Here is a 19,779-nt window from a genome sequence, read left to right as displayed (position 1 = left end):
ACAGCCAAAAATTACAGACCTCCCCCCCAACCAATCTCCTGAAGGAAGGGCAAGAACCCACTAGCTTTGAGAACTTGGCAGGGTGAGGGGGTGGGTAATAGAGTTGGGAGCAAACCAAGGGCCCACATCTGCCTCTGGCAGAAGCCTGTTGGCCATGCCAGTCAGGAAGGTAAATATGCCAAGCTCCCAGTTGACAGGGCATTCGCCCGCTATGAACTGAGTGAGTACGAGGTGCGATCTGTATAAATCTACGTCTCCTAAAGAGAATGCGAATCCTTGAATGAATTTAAGGAGGAGAGAGACGAATGTTTGATTAGTAATGGGTTGAAGGGTTATGGAGAGCGGGCGGGGAAATAGATTTGAGACAAAGATCAGATCAGCCGTGATCATATCCAAAGGTGGGATGGACTCGAGGGGATGAATGGCCTGCATCTGTTGCTAGACCCAACATTCAACACGAGCGAGTGAGCTCAACAGCATGAGGGGTTGGGTGAGTGCAAAGGGAGGGAGTCACAAAATGAGTGAGTGATGTGTGAGGTGCGGAGAGTGTGAGAAGGACAGGGATAGGTTCCAAAATGTAATGCTGGCTTCAGGTCCAATTCAGGTAATCAACATGGGCAGAAGGTGGGAAGGGTCTGGGTTGGGCATGGGATGTAGGAAAAGGTGAAGAGATTGTGAGGGAAGGAGGTGAGAGAGAATAAGAATGGGAAAGAGTGAGCGCGCGAGGGTTGGTGGATGAGTGCGGAGTGGAAGTGAGAGACTATTAGAGCACAGGCTAGTGTAAGATAAAATTGAATTTGGTTTACTCACGCTAGTATCGTGGGAAGTTTAAATGTCACCACTTATTGCGCTGTCTTAGGTGCGAAGGTACAAAATTGTGGGATCAAAGCCGTAAAATAAGGAAAAGCTTAAAAGTTAAACATCGCAGAGCTCCTTAAAACGGAGAGACACAGTTAAGAGTTACAACTCCACAGTCCATAAATGCTTGGCCATGTTGGGCTTGCACTCCTCACAAACTCTGCACCTGCCCTCCCTCAGGCTCAACCTTGCCACCACATGGGCTGCCCACTCCCACAGATCGGGAGGGCGTGAGGGTGAAAGAGTGCGAGAGAGAGGCTCTGAGAGATTGAGCGTGGGAGATGCAGGCGAGCAAGAGAGAATCGCAGGTTGAGAATGAGCAGCACTCCCAGGCATATTCAATTGGATGAAACGACACAGAATGGCAGAAATAAAGAGGTTTTGGTACATCTTCCGAGCACAGTGGCATGACCGTTCGGAATGAGCACTGGGAGGTGCAAAGGGGTTCGGGTGAAGAGACTGGGAAGGGCAGAAAGGTGCCAGAGAAAGGAAATGTTTCTGTCAGTACATTTGTCTCCCTGGCACTACCCGCAAGACTTGTCAAGGGACGTGGAGGCAGGGTGGGGGTGCCTGAGAGACACCAGTCTGTGCATAGATACCTCTCTGAGAGAGGGAGGAATTTGCCCCTCAAATGTAAGACTTGGCAAGGGACTCGGAGACAGAGCGGGAGGAGCTGAGAGACTCCAGTCAGTGCACAGACATCCCCCTGAAAGACAGGGAGGAATTTGCCCCTCAAATACCTCCACACGCAAACCAGGTTGTGTCTGATCTCTGACCAACTGTGGGACTTTGAAAGCTCATCGTCCTGCCCTCCACCCCCAACAACCACAGAAACATGCCCTCTGATGTTCCACTCTTTGGGAGTCTGGACTAGTTCTGAATACAGGACACTCCTGTCTTCCCTTCCCAGAGGGAGGACTACAGGATATAAACAGACCAAGGTCCATCTGGTTCACCATCTAACGCCCTGGTGTTGGGTAATGAGGGGGCGCCAATCACGGCCGTCAGTGAAACTCCAACCCAGCCAGACATGAGGTGAGGGAAATCCTCAGTGGTGGAGGGTGTGGGGAGCCAGAGGCCTGTTTCTCTCTGACTCCCCTCACCCACGTTCCCCTCTTCTCATTCTGCCAGGTGGCAGTGCCAACAGGCAATTTAGCTGGATGTACCTTGCCCAAGGTGGATACATTTGACTGTACGCCATCAAACCCATTAATGTTCACTGCTATCGCAGAGATCATCAGATAACAACTTATACCTTTTCATCGCATAAATTGGGAGTTTTATCTCGAATGTCACAATGGCCTCTGTGAATTGGTCCAAGTGTGGGCGAGGGGGTTGAGGTGGCATGCCAACATCTGACATGGCATCCTTGACAAAGGAGGTCAAGCAGGGACAGCATGCATTCTGGGACTTAAAACCAAACATGAGTGGTTTAATAAAATCTAATTGAAAGCGGAGTTAGCAATCTCTGCAAAAGGACAGAACAGAGCGCTAACAAGAGTGGAAAGAATGGGGAAAAGGGGACTGGAGTATTGAACGTGTCTCGCCCAGAGTTGATGCGACATCTGTGAGTCAGCGCACTCCTCCGTCTCCTCTCATGCCCCAGGCGCCCACCAGGATCTCAATCTCCCGGGAGAATGAGGATGGACAGCAAAGACTGGAATTCCTTCGAGGAGCACACTTTGTAACATATATCCCTCAGCCCTGAAGCCAATCGTACAAACTCCGGGAGAGTATATCTGAGCGATGGGGCCAATGAGACACCATTAAGGAAAACACTATACACTCTGTGTATAGAGTCGGATTTACTCTGTACCTAACCCTGTTCTGTCCCTATCCAGGGACTGTTCGATGGGGACAATGTAGAGGGAGCTTTACTCTGTATCTAACCCCATGCTAACTGTGCCCTGGGACTGTTTGATGGGGGGGACAGTGTAGAGGTATCTTTACTCTGCACCTAACCCTGTGCTGTACCTCTCCTGGGAGTACCATGTAAGCCTCAAGTCAAAGTTTCAAAACTTTTTGTATGGAACATTACCCAAATATGTCGTGTCCAATAAATCCAAGTCAAACTTAATTTAACCAATGAACACCCCATAATTTTACACAAAACTCTGAGCAAAATGAAATGTGTCACCATCGTTCGGCACAAAATAATCCTCTTACTGAATCCCCATTTAACTACCACCAAGGACACACAGCTTCTGTTGAGTTGAACTCAAGAGGTGAGGTGAAACTGGAATCAATGGGTTTCAGGGGGCAAATGCTCTGCTGGTTGGAGTCATACCTGGCACATAGGAAGATGGTTGTGGGAGGTCAGTCATCTCAGCTCCAGGACATCTCTGCAGGAGTTCCTCAGGGTAGTGTCCTCGGCCCAACCATCTTCAACTGCTTCATCAATGACCTTCCCTCCATCATAAATGGGAATGCTCACCAATTATTGCACAATGTTCAGCACTATTCGCGACTCCTCAGATACTGAATCAGTCCATGTCCAAATGCAACAAGATATGGACAACACCCAGACATGGGTTGGCTAGTGACAAGCAACATTAGCTCCACATAAGAGCTAGATAATTCATACCTCCAACAAGAAAATAATCGAATTATTGCCCCCCTCATGTAACCATCACTGAATCTCTCACTGTTAACATCCTGGGGGCTACCATTGACCAGAAACTCAACTGGACTCACCACATAAACACAGTAGCTACAAGAGCTGGTCAGAAGCTGGGAATCCTGCAGGGAATAACTCCCCTCCTGACTCCCCAAAGCCTGTCCATCATGGACAAGGCCCAAATCAGGAGTATGAACAAATACATCCCACTTGCCTGGATGGGTGCAGCCCCAACACCCCTCAGGGAGCTTGACACCATTCAGGGCAAAGCAGCCCCCGCATCCACAAACATCCCACTCCCTCCACCACCGACGCTCAGTCGCAACAGGGTACACTATCTACGAGAAGCACTGCAGAAATCCACCGAAGATCCTGAGAAACCACCTGCCCAAACCCACAACCCCTTCTGCCTGGAACACCGCTCTCCGAACCACTCTGCATCCTGACTTGGAAATATATCGGCCGTTTCGTCAGTGTCATTGGGTCAAAACCCTGGAACTCTCTCCCTGACAGCACTGCTTGGGTGTCCCTACACCACACGGGCTGCAGTGGCTCAAGAAGGCAGATCATCCCCACCTTCTCAAGGAGCAATTCGGGATGGGCAAGAAATGCTGAGCCCAGCCAGAGATGCCCACGCCTGGTGACACAATAAATGTACCAAAATCAAATTTCAATGTGTGGGAACCCATCTGTACAGAATGGCTCTTGGTTTGAGTTCTAAGGCAGCAGAAGTGAGAGGAATAGTTCATGTGTTGAGTGAAGAATTGAAAAGAGAGGCCAATAAATAATTTTAATGGGAAAGATTTTTTGGATCAGTGGAACTGATAAACAGATAAACTGCCTTCACACGTAAACCAGGTTGTGCCAAATCTGTGACCAGCTGTGGGACGGTGAAAACCCATCATTCTGTCCCCTACAAACACAGAAACACACCCTCTACCATTCCCTGCCTTCCACAAGAGCCTGGTTTCAGGGGGTTAGCTCCCTGGATTGTGAAGGTTTGGCCAGCCCGGGATTGCCAGCTGGGAAAAGGTTCCCAGCATGCTCAGCTCTGCGGCCTTATCTTTTGGCTGACATTTCATTGCCTGTTGATTGACCCTTGGCCAATCTCCCAGAGGAGCTGATTGATGGGCAGGGCAGACTGTAACTTGCTGGAAACGAGGCCAAGTGTTCCTTAGTAATTTCAGGGACATTGTCAGCGAACATATATAAGTACTTGTATCTATGTACAAATCACATCTTCAAGACGCCTCACCACAACCATGAAGTACCTGGGTCTGCTCCTCCTGGTCAGTCTGATATCAGTGGCCATGTCAGGTATGAAGCAGTGTGCTGTCCCACTCACTCTCTGATGGTAGACAGCTTTTTAATGTCTTGCCTGCTCTAGCAGTCTCTGGGCAGATATCCATGTGTCCAGTGTAGACCATGGACAGAGCTCGCAGTCTGTGGGCAGATATCTGTGTGTCCAGTGTAGATCATGGACAGAGCTCGCAGTCTGTGGGCAGATATCCATGTGTCCAGTGTTGACCATGGACAGAGTTCATAGCCTCTGGACAGATATCTGTGTGTCCAGTGTAGATCATGGACAGAGCTCGCAGTCTGTAGGCAGATATCCATGTGTCCAGTGTTGACCATGGACAGAGTTCATAGCCTCTGGACAGATATCTGTGTGTCCAGTGTTGACCATGGACAGAACTCATAGTGTAGACCATGCACAGAGCTCCCAGCCTCTGGACCGAGCTCTGTTACTTCTGGAAAGATATCAAACTTTGGAGATGGTGTAGGGGAAATTTACCTGAGTTGTTCTCAGAGGGACTGGTAAAGCTGGGGCCAGTGTCAGAGCGAAGAAGATTAAGGGGAGATTTAAATGACTCACCCAGAATTATGAGGTTGGGGCCAATGAGGAAAAATTGTCTCCACTGGCAGGAAGGCTGGTAACCAAAGGGGATGAAGTTGGCAAATCTGCAAAAAGCAAAAGGGAGATTTGGAGAACGTAGATCCTGCAGTAGATTACTGTGATCTACTGTGTAGGTCTCTGAGCAGGTGCTGGGAGCAGACTCATGATATTGTTTTGGATTGACGGTGGAGAGGTTTCTACTGACCAGAAGTGGATTCCTACCCCAAATATCCTTCCAACACCCATCAAGCTCAATGCCAAGATGTCATGCTTGGAGTGAGAGACCAGTTAGAGAAGCTGCGTTTTTTTTTGTGGAGAGCAGAAAGCTCTTTGGAAATTTCATCAAGACCATCAAAATTCTGAGCATTTGTTGGGGTAACGAGAAGAATTTTTTCCGCTAGCACAAGGGTCAATCAGAGACGCGAGGCATACATATTTTAACAGTCTTTGGAATCTCCTTATGTTGCCCTGCTCTGAGAAGTGATCATTATTCAGACCAAAAAGTGAAAAATTTCCCAGTTCATACCTCAACAGTATGGTTAAGCTTTTGCTGATCCCTTGTCCTCCAATATAGACATAGGACAGAGAACAGTGCAGCACAGGAACAGGCCCTTCAGCCCACAATGTTGTGCCAGAAATGACGCCAAATTAATCTAATCCCTTCTGCCTGCCTTTGGTCCATATTCGTCCATACCTTGTATATTCATGTGCTTATGTAAAACTCCCTTAAATGCTCCTATTGTATCTGCCTCGTCCACTACCACTGGCAGCGCGTCCCTGACTCTTACCATTCTTTGTGCAAAAATCTCGCCCCACACAACCCCGTTGGACTTTTCCCCTCTCATGTTAAACGCATGCCCCTTCGTGTTAAACATTTCAACTCTGGGAAAAAGACTCTGAGCGTCAACCCTATCCATGCATCTCGTAATTTTATAAGCTTCTATCAAGTCTTCCCTCAGCCTCTGCTGCTCCAGAGAAAACAATCTGAATTTTTCTAGCCTCTCCTTACAACTCAGACCCTGTAATCCAGGCAGCATCCTGGTAAAGCTCTTCTGCACCCTCTAAAGCCTCCACATCCTTCCTGTAATGTGGCAACCAGGCCTAACTAAGAGCCTAAAGAGCTGCACTTCCTGACTCTAGTACTCAATTCCCTGACCAATAAAGGCAAGCATTCCATGGACCCTCTTTGCCATCCGATCGACTTGCGTGGACACTTCCAGGGAGTCATGAATGAATTAGCTGTCAAAACCGGCTGTGTTGTAATCGTAGCTTCCCCATTCATTCTACAACGGTAAGGTTCACACAAAACCTAATCTGATTTTTCAACAGGTTCACGTCATTCCAGCCAAAGCACTGGCAATAATTTTAGAGGTGGCATTCCCCAAGGCAAACAAGGATAGGGAGGTGGTGCGCTGAAATCTATTAATGGAAGCAAAACTCAAATCCTTTCACCTTGCCATAACTCTGCAGGTGGCCTCTGCGCTTTTGGAGCTGATTACTTATAAAGCTGCAACGTGACCCTTGTATTCAATTCCACAACAATAAAGGCGAACATGCTTTCTGTACCACCCTATTTACTTGTGTGGCCAGTTCCAGGCGACTTGAACCCCAAGATCTTCTGTACATCAAAGCTGTTCAGGGTCCTGTTGTTAACTGTATATTTTTCCTCCCCATTTGATCTAGAATTCTCTTGTTTTTACGCCTTGTAATAGCACAGAGGAGTTCGTCAGAGAGCTCTAGGCTATATGCCCTGAAAGTGAATGGTTTTACCAAATAACTTAGGCAAGGGAACTATAATGCCTGCATCTGGATGAGTACATGAATAGGAAGGGTTTAGAGGGGTATGGGCCAATTGCTGGCAGATGGGACTAGATTAATTTAGGATATCTGACCGGTGTGGACAAGTTGGGCTGAAGGGTCTGTTTCTGTGCTGAACAGTCCTATGACTCTTCGAGTCAATGAAGATGAGAAAATTTAAGTCATTCCACACTCGTTGAAAACAGAAGTGAAGAATTATTTCACAAGCAAAAGACGAGTATTAAATGAAAGGATGCAAAGTGAGATCAGCTGAAGTAGAATGAGAATGAATAGCTATGCTTAGTTAATGCCAGCATTAGCTCTCAATGTAATACTCCCCACTGTAGTTATTAAACTAATTGTGTCAAAGATATGCCACATGATTTTCTGCAGAAAATACAAACGCACATCTTTTTTTCTCCATAAGGCATCATCAATCTGATCATGGTAAATACTTTTCCGCAGAAAATATAGTGTTAATTTTGGCAAATTTTAATTTGTGGAGACAAAGATGCGGGCACTGTTACATTGAGAGAGCTATTTTGAGGGTTTGAGTGCCTTTGTGCTTCACTCACAGATTCCAGCCCAGTAGAAAAATATAATGTGCCCATCGATGCAATCTGTTCTCCAACGGATTGGGCAGGGCTTGGGATTTATCGGCTAACTGTGCCCTGCCTTGAGATGTGGTCGTTAACCAGTTCAAATTCACTCTTTTATTTTTCCACAATATGTGGCCATGTTCCTGGAAGGAAAGTGTTCAAACAATGAAAAAAAGGGAGAAGAACAGCAAGGGGACGGTCATGTTGCAGCTGTACAGGACGTTGGTTAGGCTACTTTTGGAATATTATATTCAATTCTGGCCTTCCTGTTCCCGGAAAGTGGTTTTTAAAGGGTGCAGAAAAGTTTTGTAAGGATGTTGCCAGGGTTTTGAGGGATTGAGCTACAGGGAGAGGCTGAATGGGCAGGGGCTATTTTCCCTGGAGCATCGGAGGCCGAGGGGTGACCTTGTAGAGGTTTATGAAACTGGAGAGATATAGATAGGTTAAATAGCCAGTCTTTTTCCCCAGGGTAGGGGAGTCTAAAAATAGAGGGCCTGGGTTTGAGGTGGGAGGGGTAAGATTTAAAAGGGGCCTGAGGGGCAACTTTTTCACACAGAGGGTGATGCGTGTATGGAACGAGCTGCCAGAGGAAGTGGTGGGGGCTGGTACAGTTACAGCATTTAAAAGGCATCTGGATGTGAGCATGAATAGGAAACATTTAGAGGGATATAGGCCGAATGCTGGCAAACGGGACTAGATTAATTTAGGATATCTGGTTAGCATGGACGAGTTGGACCAAAGGGTCAGCTTTGGTACTGTACAGCTCTATACTTATATGACTCTTATTAATTAAGGTGAGCATTACAGGGAAGCAGAAAGAAAATGGTTCAGCAGGGTGACAGACAAAGTCAACTTGTACTTTAGTCAGATAACAAAGTGTGGAGCTGGATGAACACAGCAGGCCAAGCAGCATCTTAGAAGCATAAACGCTGACGGTTCGGACCTAGACCCTTCATCACATTCACTGTTTCCAATCACTGTCCTTTACATGGGTCAATCAAATGTCGGGTGTCTGCTTTGCAGGATGTGTTCGTCCAGTAATTAGACACAACCCAGCCTTCCAAGTGCTTGCCTTTCGATGCTCCGCCTGGATGTCATGGTCACATTTCTGTCCCAGGCCTGCCACAGTGTTGCACACAATGCTCATGGAAGAGCAATGCATTACATTCCACTGAGGAACTTACAAGTTTTGTCAGATACTGAGCCATTGCAGTGCTGAAGAAGAGGACTGCCCACTGATCCTGAGCCAGTTCATCAAATGAGCACCAACGCAGTGTGCTAATGGTGATGAGTGGTGTCCCACAGGGTTCAGTGTTGGGGTCACAGCTGTTCACTTTATATATCAATGATCTGGATGAAGGGACTGGGGGCATTCTGGCAAAGTTTGCCGATGATATGAAGATAGGTGGACAGGCAGGTAGTACTGAGGAGGTGGGGAGGCTGCAGAAAGATTTAGACAGTTCAGGAGAGTGGTCCAGGAAATTGCTGATGAAATTCAACGTGAGTAAATGCAAGGTCTTGCACTTTGGAAAAACAATACTGGCATGGACTATTTTCTAAACGGTGAGAAAATTCACAAAGCAGAAGTACAAAGGGATCTGGGAAATGTTGGTCCAGGATTCTCTAAAAGTTAACTTGCAGGTAGAGTCCATAATTAAGAAGGCGAATGTAATGTTGTCGTTTATCTCAAGAGGGTTGGAATATAAAAGCAGTGATGTGCTTCTGAGGCTTTATAAAGCTCGAGTTAGGCCCCATTTAGAATACTGTGTCCAATTTTGGGCCCCACACCTCAGGAAGGACATACCAGCCCTGGAGCATGTCCAGCGGAGATTCTCACAGATGATTCCTGGAATGGTAGGTTTAATGTACGATGAACGGCTAAGGATCCTGGGATTGTACTCATTAGAGTTTAGAAGGTTGAGGGGAGATATAATAGAAACTTACAAGATAATGAATGGCTTCGAAAGGGTGGACGCTGGGAAGTTGTTTCCATAAGGCAGGGAGACTAGGACCCGTGGGCACAGCCTTAGAGTTAGAGGGGGTCAATTTAAGACAGAAATGAGGAGAAATTTCTTCAGCCAGAGAGTGGTGGGCCTGTGGAATTCATTGCCACGGAGCACAGTGGAGGCCGGGACGTTAAATGTCTTCAAGGCAAACATCGATAAATTCTTGATCTCACAAGGAATCGAGGGCTACAGGAAGAGTGCAGGGAAGTGGAGTTGAAATGCCATGAGTAAATGGCAGAGTGGACTTGATGGGCTGAATGGCCATATTTCCACTCCTATGTCTTATGGTCTCATAGTCTCCGACTTTTACCCATAAACCTTCTCCACAATTTTGATCCATATAATCGCAGCTTCAACAACTGTGCCACCTGTTTTATTCCAACTCTGCTTCCTACCCTGTTGTTTCCGCCCAAAACTAATCCATAAATCCTAATCCTTACCCTAACCCTAACCCTAACCGTAAAACTAGCCTTAATCCTTAAATCCTAATCCTTAGCCTAAGCCTAACCCTAACCCTAAAATTAACCTTAATCCCTAAATCCTAATCCTTACCCTAACCCTAACCCTAACCGTAAAACTAACCTTAATCCCTAAATCCTAATCCTTACCCTAAGGCTAACCCTAACCGTAAAACTAACCTTAATCCCTAAATCCTAATCCTTACCCTAAACCTAACCGTAAAACGAACCTTAATCTCTAAATCCCAATCCTTACCCGAACCCTAATCCTTAAATCCTAATCCTTACCCTAACCCTAACCCTAAAACTAACCCTAATCCCTAAATCCGAATCCTTACCCTAACCCTAACCCTAACCTAACCACCCAACCCTAATCCCTAAATCCTAATCCTAACCCTAACCCTAATCCCTAAATCCTAATCCTTACCCTAACCCTAACCCTAACTGTAATCCCTAAATCCTAATCCTAACTCATACCCTAACCCTAACCCTAACCCTAAAACTAACTTTAATCCCTAAATCCCAATCCTTACCCTAACCTTAACCCGAACCCGAACACTAACCCTAAAACTAACCTTAATCCCTAAATCCTAATCCTTACCCTAACCCAAAATCCTAATCCTTACCCTAACCCTAACCACCCAACCCTATTCCATAAATCCTAATCCTAATCCTAACCCTAACCCTAACCCTAACCCTAATCCCTAAATCCTAATCCTTACCCTAACCCTAACACTAACCCTAATCCCTAAATCCTAATCCTTACCCGAACCCTAACACTAATCCCTAAATCCTCATCCTAACCCTTACCCTGACCCTAACCGAAATCCCTAAATCCTAATCCTAACCTTTACCCTGACCCTAACCCTAACCCTGACCCTAACCCTAACCTGACCGTATTTCTACCCCCTAAAATATCCTGTTGTCCCCCAAACTCTAACCCCAAAGCTGTCACTATCTCCCACAATCCCTCGCCCCTAAACCTCGCCCAAACACCAACCCTAACCTCTAGCATCTAAAACACAAACTTAACCCTAACCCTAACCCGAGCCATAACCAAAATTCTAACCCTAAACCTAACCTTAACCCTAACACTAATGCTGAACCTAACTCTAACCCTAACCCTAACCCTAATCCCCAACCCCAGCTGTAGACCTCATCATCAACCCTAACCCTAACCCTAACCAAAATTCTAACCCTAACCCTAACCCTAACCCTAACCCTAACCTTAACCCTAACCCTAACCCTAACCCTAACCCTAATCCCTAACCCTGACCCTAACCCTAATCCCTAAAGCCAGACCTAACCCTATCGTACAACCATAAAAAATCCTAACCTTAAACCTAACCATAATCTTAAATCTAACCTTAACACTAATCCTTATTCTGAGTTTGACCCTAATCCCAAGACTAACTCCGGTCCTAGCCCTGACCCTAAACCTAATCTTAACGTTAACCTTAACCTTAGACCCAATCCTAACCCTAACTCTAACGCAAACCCTAACATGAACCACAAACCCAACCCTAACCCTAACCCAAAACCTAATCCTAATCTCAGGCCTAACCCTAACCCTTACCCTGACCCTAACCCTAACCCTGACCCTAGTCCTACCCCCTAAAATATCCTGTTGTCCCCCAAACTCTAACCCCAAAGCTATCACTATCTCCCAAAACGCCTAACCCCTAAGCATAGCCCAAACACTAACCCTAACCTCTAACATCTAAAACACAACCTTAACCCTGACCCTAACCCGAGCCCTAACCAAAATTGTAACCCTAAACCTAACCTTAACCCTAACACTAATGCTGAACCTAACTCTAACCCTGACCCTAACCCTAATCCCCAACCCCAACTGTAGACCTAATCATCAACCCTAACCTTAACCCTAACCCTAAACGCCCAACCCTAATCCCTAAATCCTAATCCTTACCCTAACCCTAACCCTAAAACTAACCCTAATCCCTAAATCCTAATCCTTACCCTAACCCTAACCCTAATCCCTAAATCCTAATCCTAACCCTTACCCTGACGCTAATCCTAATTCCTAAATCCTAATCCTAATCCTAACCCTTACCCTGACCCTAACCCTAACCCTTACCCTGACCCTAACCCTAACCCTAGTCCTACCCCCTAAAATATCCTGTTGTCCCCCAAACTCTAACCCCAAAGCTATCACTTTCTCCCACAACCCCTAACCCCTAAGCCTAGCCCAAACACTAACCCTAAACTCTAACATCTAAAACACAACCTTAACTCTGACCCTAACCCTAAGCCTGACCCTAATCCCTAACCCTAACCCCTAAAGCTTGACCTAACGCTATCGCACAACCATAAAAAATCCTAACCTTAAACCTAACCATAATCTTAAATCTAACCTTAACACTAACCCTTATTCTGAGTTTGACCCTAATCCCAAGACTAACTCCAGTCCTAGCCCTGACCCTAAACCTAATCTTAACGTTAACCTTAACCTTAGACCCAATCCTAATCCCAATCCTAACCCTAACTCTAACGCAAACCCTAACATGAACCCCAAACCCAACCCTAACCCTAACCCAAAACCTAATCCTAATCTCAGGCCTAATCCTAACCCTGACTCTAATTCTAACCCTAATCCTGACCCTAACTCAGTTTCTTCGTTATGCATTAATAGGGCTGACCTACATTTTGTTATTAATACCTGATATGTTCAGTTAATCTGGACCAGCTTTCCTCTCTATAACAGCTCCATTTGACTTTTGTTTTATAACACTTACAGCCTCCTTCCCCTGTGAACTTCACTTCTTTTCGCTCCACCCACCCCAAACCTAATTCAGTTCCCATCACTTTTACACCTCTCCCTTAGGGTCCGAAGAAGGGTCACTAGACTTGCAACATTGACCCTGTTCCTCTCTCTCAGCAGTTGCTGTCAGTCTCTGTTGAGTTTCTCTGGCATGTTCTGCCCTTATTTTCAGGTAGAATTTATTCGGTGAGAGAAAAGTATAAAATATTGCTAAAATGCTATTGTTCAGTGCAGTCTGTCAGTAAACAGTCCAAATGTAAAATGGATGTTGAAGTTGAGTGATCTGGAGAGACGTCTCTACATAATGATTGAAGTTGGGAGGGCAAGCTAGGAAAAGAGTTGAAAAAAGTGTGTAGGTTTTGGTAATAGCGGCATAAGAGCAAGGAGTGATACTGAAGATGTATTTAACCCTGGCTCAGCCACTGCTCAAATATTGCAACCAATTCTTGGCACCAGACTATAGAAATATATGAAGGCATTAGAGAGAGAGAGAGAGAGAGAGAGATAGAGGGAGCAGAGAAGGTTCATAAGAATGGTTCCAGAGGTAGATCTGAGATCTTGGAAAATAGGAATGTTGAAAGGAAATTTGATTCAACAGTAGAGAGGGAAAAATGGATCCCATCAATGAATGGAAAATCGGAGGACACAGATTTGATGACATTTGTTAAAATTGAAGCTAAGTCAATAAGACAAAATATGTTTCTGCCTAGCAAGTGCTTAGGATCTAGAATTCACTGCTTGAGCACATGGTGGAAGCAAGCTCAAATGATGTGTTTGATGGAGGATGAGAAGGTGACCTGAAAAGGTGTTGGAGTAAAGGGGGAAAACGACACTGAGGGAGTCGCTCATTCAGACAGCCCAGGTATGACGGGCCAAATGGCCTCTATAATTTCCGTACTCCTGAGGTTGAGGGCCTTAAATTGAGAGAGGGCCTTAACATGATCATTTATCATGTGGGACCAGTCCAGTTTAGGAAACCTGGTCAGCATGGACGAGTTGGGCCAAAGGGCAGGTTTCCATACTCCACCATCTCATTCTGGCCTACATGAGACTCCAGACCAACAGCCAATCTCATTGGCTCCTAAGGACCCTGTGTTACACAAATAGGGATGGACAAACCTGCTGACTTAACCAGAGATGCCCACATCATTGCAAATAAACTTTAAAAATTCCTAATCAGTGGAAGAAATTAATTGTTAAACGTTATGGCCGCTTAGAATCTGCTGTGTTTTGGACGAGAGGGATAATGATCATTTAATAATTGAAATATCAGGGCCAGTTCCCAATCTGTGTGAAGGTGAAGATATCAATTGTTGACCTGATTGTGTTGGAAATGTAGATTCTCAATTCACATTGTCCTGAAAATGTTAACACTAATCTGTTTGCTCCACAGGACACAACGATTATGGTCAAGGTATGTCCTTTAATTTTAGCAATCTCATTTTCAGAAAGTCAGGTAAAGAGAGGGAGGGAAATGTGAACGCTCCCAATATTAACCAAAGACAATTCCCATCCAACGCCAACACTTAGCACTAGGACAGTAACTGCCTTCATTAAAAAGAATTTTCAAAAGTGATAACAAGGTGTGGAGCTGGATGACCACAGCAGGCCAAGCAGAATCAGAGGAGCAGGAAAGCTGACATTTCGGGTCAAGACCTTCAGTTCCCTATTCTGGAGGTGCCTGTAGGCCAAAGACTAAATGTGACATTGTGGAGCTCCCTGCTTCCCAGAAAACGGCATTCCCTAATCCTGGTCAACGATTGGATATTCAGCGCACCTAATGTAAAGGGAGGGCAGCAAATTTCACATCCTACCCGGGAAACTCTCATCTCAATATGATTAAGGAGAATCCAAAGGGATCCTACAAATACCTTAAGGACAAAAGACCAACTGGGAGAGAATAGGGGCCCTTAAAGGCCATCTATATGTGAGAGTGGAGTCAATGGAGCAGATACTAAAGGAGCATTTTGCATCAGTGTTTACTGTGGAGAAGGGTTTGGAGTCGACAGACCTTGGAGAAGTAAATAAATTCAAAACTGTAGATATTACACAGGAGGAGGTGCTGAACATCTTAAAATGATTAAATATGGATAAATCCCCAGGACTTGATCAGGTGTAGCCCAGAACTTTGTGGGAAGCTAGGGAAGTGAGTACTGGGCTCCTTATTGGATCATCAAAAGCCATAGGTGAGAGGTGCCGGAAGACTGGAGGTTGGCAAATATGGTGTCACTATTTAAGACTGGTAAGGAAAAGCCAGGGAATTATACACCCATGAGCCTGACATCAGTGGTGGGCAATTTGTCAGAGGAAATACAGAGGGGCAGGATTTACATGTACTTAGAAAGGCAAGGACTGATCAGCGATGGTCAGCATTTTTTTTTGTGCGGGGAATCGTGTCTCACTAACTTGATTGAGTATTTTGAAGAAGTAACAAAGAGGATTGATGAGGGCAGAGCGGTGGCACGATCTGCATGGACTTCAGTTAGGCGTTCGGCAAGATTCCACACGTCAGACTGGTGCGCGCAGCGAGATCACAAGCAACACAGGGAGACCTAGTCATTTGGATATAGAACTGGCTGGAACAAGGAAGCAGAAGGTAATAGTAGAGGGTTGTTCCAGGCTGCCGTTTTGTGGCCAGCGGTGTACCACAAGGATCGGTGCTGGGTCCACTGCCTTTTTGACATTTATATAAATGATTTGGACGTGAGCATAAGAGGTAAGGCCACCTATATGTGAGAGCGGAGTAGATGGAGCAGATACTATAGGAGCATTTTGCATCGGTGTTTACTGTGGAGGAGGGTTTGGAGTCTACAGGCCTTGGATGACATTGAAATTGGAGAGATAGTACACAGTGAAAACATTTACCCCAGAGTACAACAGGACCTTGAACAGATGGGCCAATGGGTTAAGATGTTGCAGATGGAGTTTAATTTATATAAATGTGAGGTGCTGTGTTTTGGAAAGGCACATCAGGAAGGGACTTATATACTTAATGGTAAGGCCCTGGGGAGCGTTGCCTGGGGGGCAGGTTCATAGTTCCCTGAAAGTGGAGTCGCAGGTAGACAGGGCGGTGAGGAAGGTGTTTGGGACGCTCGCCTTTATTGGTCAGCGCATTGAGTATAGGCGTTGGGAGGGTCATGTTGCAGCTGTACAGGACATTGGTCAGGGCCACTTTTGGAATACTGCGTTCAATCCTGGTCTCCCTGCTACAGGAAGGAAGTTGTGAAACTTGAAAGGGTTCAGAAAAGATTTACAAGGATGCTGCCAGGGTGGGAGGGTTTGAGCTACAGGGAGAGGCTGAATAGGCTGGGGCTATTTTCCCTGGGGCATCAGAGGCTGAGGGGTGACCTCCTAGAGGTTTATAAGATCATGAGGGGAATGGATAGGTTAAATAAACAAGGTATTTGCCCCAGAGTGGAAGAGTTCAAAACCAGAGGGGCATAGGTTTAAGATTAGAGGAGAAAGATTTAAAAGGGACCTGAGGGGTAACGATTTCGTTCCAGAGGGTGGTGAGTGTATGGAATGAGAAAGTGGTGGGGGCGAGTACAATTACAACATATTAAAGGTATCTCGATGGGTACGTGAATAGAAAGGGTTTGGAGGGATACGGGCCAAATGATGGAAAATAGCACTGGATTAATTTAGGATATCTGGTTGGCATGGATGAGTTGGACCGAAGGGTTTGTTTGCATGCTGTACATCTCTATGGCTGCATATCTCTACACACAGTGAATACAATACAACTGAGGGGGCACAAGGAAGATTGGGACAAGGTGAGTCGGAAATCCAATCATTAACCATAGCCTTCCTTCATTAGCGCTTTCCAATCTGTGAAGGTGTCCATTCACGACTCAACCCCAAATATTTTCAACATATGTCACTGTTCCTTCAGAGCCTGTGGACAAAAATATTAAAAACACACCTAAAATCACGTGAGACAGGAGTCAGTGAGCAAATACCTCCCTGAGAGAAAGGGGAGATTAACAAAGACCAGTTAGTGTACAGATATTGCCCTGAGAGAGGTGACAGAGAGACACCAGTCAGCGTATAATCCTTGAATATTGATCAGTTTCAGTTTCAATTAGTTCAAGCAAAATCTCCTATTGCCGTTTGGAAACATGTAGGGAGTAATGATCATTTAATGATTGAAAGATCAATGTCTGCTCCTAATCTGTGCAGGGCTGAAGATATCAATTGTTGACCTGATTGTGTTGGAAATGTAGATTCTCCATTGGCACTCTCCTGAAAGTGTTAACACTAATCTGTTTGTTCCACAGAATACGGTGATTACGATAAAGCTATGTCCTTTAATTTTAGAGATCTCATTTCCGGGAAGTCAAATAAACAGCGGGAGAGAAATGGAAATGTTCTCAAAATCAGCCAAAGACAATCCCAATCCAACACCAACCACGAACACAACGACATTGACTGCCTTCATTAAAAAGAATGAGTTTGCATCAGTTCCCTGTTCTGGAGGTCACTATCTGACATTGGGAATCAGGAAGCTCCAAATAAAATGGCATTTCCTAATCCTGGTCAATGATTGGATGTTCAGCTCACCCATTGAAACGAGAGGGTTGCAATACTCATTTCCTACCCAGGGAACTCTCGCCTCTCACTTTGTGACTGCAATTCATATGGGAGTGCACAAGGAGATCTAGAACAAAGTGACAGTGGGAAATCCCATCATTCATCACAGCCTTCCTTCATTAGCATCTTACAATCTCTGCAGGTTTCTAGTCAAGGCACACACCATTCTATCTTCAAGATATATCACCGTCCCTTCACTTACTGTGGCCACAAATATGAAAAACATTCTTTAACGTCTCCATTAGATACAAGTCAATCTACAGATATTGATTAGATTAGATTACCTACAGTGCAGAAACAGGCCCTTCGGCCCAACAAGCCCACACCGCCCCTTGGAGCATCCCAACCAGACCCATCCCCCCTATAAACCACATAGCACTGAGCACTACAGGCAATTTAGCATGGCCGTCCCACCTAGCCTGCACATCTTTGGACTGTGGGACGAAACCGGAGCACACTCAAGCAGACAGGGGAGAATGTGCCAACTCCACACACACCGTTGCCCGAGGCTGAAATCAAACCCGAGTCCCAGGCGCTGTGAGGCTGCAGTGCTAATCACCGATCCACCGTGCTACCATATCTCCCTGAGAGAGAGAGGGGGGTGACTGAGAGATGTCGGCCAGTGTACAGATATCTGAGAGAGAGAGAGACATGGGGGACTCCGAGACCAGTCAGTGCAGAGATATCTCCCTGAGTTAGAGGGAGGGGACTGAGAGTTTCCAGTCAGTGTAGATACATTTCCCTGAGATATTGATCAATTTCAGTTTTGAATTGCAAAAGCAAAATCGCACTCAGCCATTTGGAATCAGCCTGGGAGTAATGGTCATTTAATGATTAAAACATCAACATCTGTTCCTAAACTGTGCAGGGCTGAAGATATCAATTGTTGACCTGATTGTGTTGGAAATGTAGATTCTCCAATCACACTCTCCTGAAAGTGTTAACTCTAATCTGTTTGTTCCACAGGATACGGTGATTATGATAAAGGTATGTCCTTTTATTTTAGAGATCTCATTTCTGGGAAGTCAGATGAACAGCGGGAGAGCATGGGAATGCCCTCAGTATAGACAAAGACAATTCCCACCCAACACCAAATCTGAGCTCTAGGTCAGTGACTGCCATCGTTAAAAAGAATTAGATTGCATCAGTGATAACATGGCATAGAGCTGGATGAACACAGCAGGGCAAGCAGCATCAGAGGAGCAGGAAGGTTAACGTTTCAGCCTAGACCCTTCATCAGAAAACAGGGAAGGGGAGAGGGTTCTGAAATAAATAGGGAGGGGCGGGGCAGGTGGATCTAAGATGGATAGAGGAGAAGAGACGGACAGGTTAAAGAGGCGGGGATGGAGCCAGTAGAGGTGAGTGTCGGTGGGGACGTAGAGAGGGGATAGGTCAGTCCGGGGAGGACAGACAGTCAAGGGGGCGGGATGAGGTTAGTGGGATGGAAATGGAGGTGCGGCTTGAGGATGGGAGGAAGAACAGTTTAGGGAGGTGCAGACAGATGAGAGTTAACAGTCGGTATAAATACATTTCACTGAGATACTGATTAATTTCAGTTTGAATCATTAAAGCAAGATCTCACACAGCCATTTGGATTCAGCCTGGGTGTAATGATCTTTGAATGTTCGAAACATCAACATCTGTTCCTAATCTGTGCAGAGCTGAAGATATCAATTGTTGACCTGATTGTGTTGGAAATGTAGATTCTCCAATCACACTCCCCTGGAAGTGTTAACACTAATCTGTTTGTTCCACAGGATACGGTGATTACGATAAAGGTATGTCCTTTTATTTTAGAGACCTCATTTCTGGGAAGTCAGATAAACAGCGGGAGAGCATGGGAATGTTCTAGATATCAGCCAAAGACAATTCCCATCCAACACCAACACTGAGCTCCAGGACAGTGACTGCCTGGTTACAAAGAATTACTTTGTTCAGTTCCCTGTTCCGGAGGTCACTCCAGGCAAAGGAATAAATGGGACATTGGGAAGCAGGAAGCTCCACAGAAAATGGCATCCCCTAATTCTGGTCAATGATTGGATAATCAGCTCACCCAATGAAAAGAGAGGGTAGCAATATTCATTTCCTACCCAGGAAACTCTCGCCTCTCACTTTGTGACTGCAATTCAAATGGGAGGGCACAAGGAGGTCTGGGACAAGGTGACAGTGGGAAAT

At 45.6% G+C, this 19,779-nt stretch overlaps 1 long non-coding RNA gene across 1 annotated transcript; it reads left to right on the top strand.

Moving 5' to 3' along the window:
* The first annotated feature begins 4,722 nt into the window (after window positions 1-4,722).
* Window positions 4,723-19,383, top strand: LOC125448633 (uncharacterized). Its single transcript, XR_007246758.1, has 4 exons — window positions 4,723-4,792; window positions 14,408-14,428; window positions 18,571-18,591; window positions 19,362-19,383. It is a non-coding gene; the product is annotated as an uncharacterized LOC125448633 (long non-coding RNA).
* Window positions 19,384-19,779: the final 396 nt, after the last annotated feature.

The sequence above is a fragment of the Stegostoma tigrinum genome, chromosome 45 (genome assembly GCF_030684315.1).
Source record: "Stegostoma tigrinum isolate sSteTig4 chromosome 45, sSteTig4.hap1, whole genome shotgun sequence".
Taxonomy (NCBI): domain Eukaryota; kingdom Metazoa; phylum Chordata; class Chondrichthyes; order Orectolobiformes; family Stegostomatidae; genus Stegostoma; species Stegostoma tigrinum.
This window is presented reverse-complemented; position numbering and strand designations above follow the sequence as displayed.